Source organism: Ipomoea nil, unplaced genomic scaffold (assembly GCF_001879475.1).
Source record: "Ipomoea nil cultivar Tokyo-kokei standard unplaced genomic scaffold, Asagao_1.1 scaffold2144, whole genome shotgun sequence".
Classification (NCBI taxonomy): domain Eukaryota; kingdom Viridiplantae; phylum Streptophyta; class Magnoliopsida; order Solanales; family Convolvulaceae; genus Ipomoea; species Ipomoea nil.
Genome location: NW_017618572.1, coordinates 303,702 through 310,036, shown reverse-complemented (window position 1 = coordinate 310,036; position 6,335 = coordinate 303,702). Strand labels below are relative to the sequence as shown.

Here is a 6,335-nt window from a genome sequence, read left to right as displayed (position 1 = left end):
GGACTTTAGAACCTACTTTGAACAAGCTATTTGGGACCTATATAGGGTCATTAAAGTATGGATCCACCATTTTGTTTGATATTCTAATAATAATTATAAGTCCTTATAACATGTTTCTTAAGTTTTAATTATTACTAACTACCATATTTTGGTATTCATCGTTGGTAATAATATTAAGTTTTGGGTCTATTTCAGTACTTAGACCATTTTTTATTCATGTTATAATTCACTTGGGTCATTGAGGTTTATGTGCCTAATTTGAGTGATTAAGTGCTATAATTATCGTTTTGGCCTGTTTAGAGACATTAAGGATTTAATTGTTATTTTGGCCATTAAGAACTATAACTATTTTTAAGTTCGATTAAATTTTTAATCTATCAATAGTTTTTCAGGGCCTTAATAATAATATTAAGTCTTTAATTTTATGGCAAAAGCAATATAGTTGGTATATTGTCTATATAATGGTAATTTGGTTATTACCTTAACTTTAGTCTCCCTAAGTATCATAATAGTCATGGTTAATTATTATGTGGTAAAATTGAGATTAGTATTTGGCATCCCTTAATTAAAATTTTTCCTTATTGATTAATTAGCATTATTAATTACTGTTATTAAGTTTAGGGGCTAATCTCATTTTATTACTTTTCATAATAATTATAATCTAATGGTAATCTGCTATATTTGGTACATTGGCATGATTACCACTTCATTTTACATGACTATTAATGTTGGTAATTAAGTCCTACCAATAAATTTTTTAACGTACCATTGGACGCATCGAGTTTATTGACACCGATAGTGAAGATTGGGAGAATTCTGGAGTCTTTTCTTCTCTTGTGGATCGTCATCGTTGTTAGCGCAATGGGCAGATGCGGTTTGCATCATTAATGTTAGCCATTAATTATCTTCTATGGTTATTATTGATAATTAGTGCTACAGTTACAGTTAACCGCTAATTTGGACTAGCTGCATATTTTATCTTTAGGGGGCGTTTGGTTCAGGTCATCTTAGATTATCTAGGTAATCTGAGTCTGGTAATGTTATATTACCTTGTTTGGTTCAAGTTATAAGATTACCTGGTAATGTTATATTACCTGAAAGCTGATGTGGCGGTAATGTTTCAAGGTAATTGATTACCTCCAATTTTTTAGGTAATCTTAGATTACCAACTTTGCCCTTGTTAACTAATCCTTATAATAATAATAATAATAATAATAATAATAATAATAATAATAAATAATAATAATAATAATAATATATGTATATAATAATATATATATATTTAATTTTTTAATATTTAAGCATCGATTACATTCATACATATAAATAAATAACACACATTATACATATATACATACATATATATATATATATATATATATATAATATATTATTGAGGACATTATTGTAAATTGATCCATATAACCTAAAATATAACCTTGAACCAAACAAGGTAATATTATATTACACTATCCAAACCAAACACACAAGGTAATCTTACATTCCCAACATCTCACATTACTTTCCTGGAGGTAATCCTATTACCTGGGTAATCTAAGATTCCGTGAACCAAACGCCCCCTTAGGAAAATGGAAACATTAAAAGGTGCATTACCATACTTTGATTTGTCATTATTATTAATGTTAATAGTGATTATAATGTTACTTATTACTATTAATAATTAATTAATGATGACACTAATATTGTTATGGTATTCAGATATGTATCTTGAATTGTTTTCAAATAAATTTATGTGACAATATTCCAGTTAAGAAAATAGTTTTCTTGAATTAATGTTTTTCGGACTTCAAATTTTATTAAATTTTTTAAAATTTTATCTGAAAACATTTATAAGTGTTAGAGGTTTTAACCATTGTTTTTCCATATTTAGTCTCCTACTTAATGTGATAATATTATTATGGCTATTTATTGCTATTTTGATTATTTGCAATTTTGCCATTAATAATAATAATATTATCAACTGGATTATGGAGAGTGATTTTGAATCAATTTAGTAATTTTGGAAAAAAAAAACATATTTTCTAGGCAAATGACTTTTGCCATTAATTCCATAATTCATTTAGTTCTTTGAATTATGATTGCCCATATTTGGTTAAGTATATGAATAAATGAATATTTAGTTTAAATTCATATTCTTTAGTTGGTTCATACTCTTTAGATTGTTTTATGCATTCGATCACATTAAGTGCATAATATTAAGTTTAATTATGCAATTAGGGTTTATGACATTTTCATTTACAAATGATAGCATATCCTTTTGGTTTGATATTGTTTGAATTTGTAAATTCAGTTATTTCTCATGAATTTGATCTTCATGCATTAAAACATTTTACCATGGGCTTATAGTTTAAAAATTTTAAACTATATATTCAGTACATTATTATTCAAAATGTTGGGTCTCTTTTGGTTTGGACTCATCGGTGTTTGAATATTAAGTTTATACTTTAAAATCTCATATTGTAAATTTGCTTTAAGTTATGCATTTTATTTAGAATATATGAGTTTAATGTTTAATTTTATGCATATTCGTCCTAAGCATAATATTATGTTTTAAATTATGCAATTTTATTATGCCTTTAGCAATGCATACTTTGAGATGGAATTATATTAGTTCCTATTTAAGTTGGACTTATGCATAAACTTTAGTTGCGGTAGTGCCTGAATTTAAGCACGTTTAGTCCGCTACTTTTAGTTCACCATTTAAGCTTTAATCATAGGTGAACCCCACAGTTTTCTGGTGTATACCATACAGTTTACTGGTTTATACCCCAAACAGTTATACATTAAGTATATATGAATCGGTGAGGCATACTAGTTTTAATGGCCATGAATTAAGAACATCTTGTGCCATTAGTCTCCTTAAATTGATACTTTATTTAAGGAATTGGTTTTCAGTGAGACTTAGTCTCTAACCGCCTTTCCTTGGAGTATATTTAGATTTTCCCATCACAATCTGGTATAATCTATTTGTCAAAATTTTAAGTATTTCTTGCCAATGTGATTTTATTTCGGTTTATTAAAGAATAGCCAAAGCATCTTTAATTTACTGAAATATCTTGAGTTTTCAATCTTGGTTAATTAAGGAAATGCTACAGCATGTTCAGCTACCTAAGATTATTAAGTTTTAATCACATAAAGTTTATGCAAGGATTTGATAATTGTCTAGTGATCTTATAATTTTAATTTGGTTTGGGAGTAGCCACAACATCCTTAATCTGTTAAAATTATATATTAAGTGGTTTATTTTGATCACATAAAGTTTTGGACATATCATTTGTGATTAATTGTATGTAATATGATGAAATTTAGCCCACAGGCAATTTCGTTATATTTTTATAATTAATCAGGATGAAATACTGGACTACGGTCATAATTTAGCCCACAGGCAATTATGTATCGGAATGTAGTTTAGTAGTTTTATCAGTGACGATAGAAATAAATCAATTTATTTACTTTATGGTTATTTATAAATAATTTCCAATTCTATCATGAAGTTTAATTTTATGATGTAATTTAGGTCATATTTCTTAATTTGCCCACAGGGATTAAGAAATGGAACATGATCTCTTAAGTTTTTATCATAATGATAGCAATGAATCTTATTGACTAAAACTTTAGCCTACAGGCAGGTTTTATGTCATTTGATTCTTCAACTCATTTGATAATGGTTTCATCATAAATAACGTTTTTCAGTTGGATCTAATTGAGTAAAACTTTAGCCCACAAGCAAGTTTTATGTCACTAGATTCTTCTGGCTCTTTAGTAATTGAGATAGAATATTATCATAAGGGTTTAATTGGATTTAATAGAATTAAAACTTTAGCCCACAGGCAAGTTTTATGTCAATAAATCCCTTAACCCATTAGATAATAATTTTATCACAATTCTTAGAATTTATAATTTAGTTCAATTATAATTCTAAGTTTCATGATTTGCATTGGCAAAACATGTTTTTCAGTCACTTCCCAAAATTTAGTCACTTCTATTAATTGATCCACGAATCTTGCTCGGTTCTTCGGACTAACTGTAGTAAGTTACGTGATTTGACATACATCTTTTGGATTCCAATAATACTAAAATGTATCTTTTGAGCCAAATTCTAACTTGGTTTTGGAAGATGTATTTTGTTTTTTTTAGTATGTCCAACTATGGTGGGGAATTATATCTTCATTATTTAGTTGGACTTTAATTGGAACCAAAAATTGATTATTTAGTATGTCCAACTAATGGTGGGGAATTTAGTGACGGAATTTTTCTGTCGCTAAACTTAAAAATATCCGTCGCAAATTTCCTTTTCCGCGACGTTCGAATGACCAATTTGTTAGGGAATAACGACGGAAAATTCCGTCGCTAATTTAGCAATAAAAAATTTCGTCGTTCTTTATTGTATTTAGCTACAAATTTACTACAATTTTTGCCCGTCGCTAAATTTTAATTTTTTTTTTTTAAAATCTATCGATTAATCAAAATATTACATACCTGTATTAAATTTATAATATAATACTTCAATACTATAATTACAAAATATATTATATTAAAAAATTCAATGTCAATAACAAAAACAAAAGTATAACATCGTGAAGTGTTACATCATTAGAAATGGTGCCAAATATAGCAATACACATAATCTTTAAAAAAGAAGATATAACTCAACATTTTTAAACACAGAATTATGAAAGGCAAAGATGGTCATTTTACTTTTCTTTTGCCCCCCTTTCCCTTCTTGACTCTTGTTTGTTCTCCAGGCATCAAAGCAAGTGTATAGCGTCTACCTAATATTCCTTCCATCCAGACAGACGCAGAACCTCACGGCTTTGATCCCGAGTGCATCATTGACTCCCACTTTCACTTCTTTTTCAGCGAAGGATCAAGGACCATAACTGGACGAAACACCTGACTCTGTGATGATTGCCAATTGAAAAAGGCAGATAAAAACGCCCTGATAAGATGGAAATTATGCCACAACTTAGCAACAATTAGTGAATGTGATGATTGCCAATTGAAAAGGCAGATAAAAATGCCCTGATAAGATGGAAATTATGCCACAACTTAGCAACAATTAGTGAATGGCATCACAACACAAAAGCTTGGAAACATGGGGACTCAACTAGATGATAGAGTAGGAAAAAACCTTCTCTGGGTTGTTCACCTTGCCTCACAAGGTGACATAATTTGATAATATGATTGATCACTTTGATGGTACTTCCTAAGCAAGCCCATTAACTTTCTTGACATTTCATTGTCTTGTTCGCGAATGCAAACCTGGTCATCAGGGATTTAGAAGAATAGACAAACCAGAGAATATTTAACAAAGTACAAAACATAACCAACATTTTCTTTATGGAAGTATACTCGCTAGGAAATCCTACTCCTTAGCAAAGATTCAAAATCCAGAAGTTTCTAGGAAAATTCTAGTTGATGCTTCTACACATGGTAACTCTTATGTCAACACATGTTGTTGTCTTGTTGAACATAGAGCTTTAAATACACCATTGCAGATGCAAAGAAATATTAATTCTATTTGAGAGACCCAATTACAATCAATCTTTCTCATTTAGCAAATGTCAAAGATTCAGTACACATCCTATCAAACTTTACAGCTGAACATAAAACAAAATAAAGCATTTTCTATTCAGTACAGTGGATAAACTAGTTTTATAACCAATGGGTTATTCTTTTGTTTTATAATTGTTAATGTGCAATTAAATCCCACCAGAATTGTTAGCTGGGAGAATGTGACCAAATACTGTCCACTAATCTAACTCCCATCTTTATATAGAGTCAAAATTATATTTGACCAGAATGGACAAGTCAAATTCATGAGACCTCCTATACCATCTATTTTCTACAATGCACTAGGCTCATACAAGAAACATGAAAACATAGTGGAGAATTCTACCTTTGAGAAGTCTGCAGCGAAGTCATCGCCCATTAAAGTCTTGATGATATCAGGTGAAAGCATTCGGCCAACAAGATAGATAGAGATCTCACCGTAGCTGATGTACCACGTGGTGGCTAATATGCGCCGGCTCGATTTGTTCTCCATCTTCAGCTCCTCCGCCTCCGACAGGCACTCCACCATGCCCCTGCACCTCCCGCCGGCATCATCCAGCTCACCAATTCGCTGTCCCCGCTCGCCGCCGCCGCCGCGGAAGCCAAGTAGGGGCTTAGCATCACAATAACACAGAAAATCAAACTCAGAAACAAAAGAAGAGAGAACGCCATTTCTGTGCTGCGATTTCCTGCAACAAAATCGGAAATCCTCTTCTTCTGTGTTCAGATTTCTTCTTCTTCTTCGTTTTTTTTCCGCTCCG

At 30.5% G+C, this 6,335-nt stretch overlaps 1 long non-coding RNA gene across 1 annotated transcript; it reads right to left on the bottom strand.

Moving 5' to 3' along the window:
• Nucleotides 1–4,660: 4,660 nt before the first annotated feature.
• Nucleotides 4,661–6,335, bottom strand: LOC109148869. The gene is made up of 3 exons (XR_002048899.1): nt 5,921–6,335; nt 5,153–5,283; nt 4,661–4,960 (listed from the first exon to the last, which is right to left on the bottom strand). It is a non-coding gene; the product is annotated as an uncharacterized LOC109148869 (long non-coding RNA).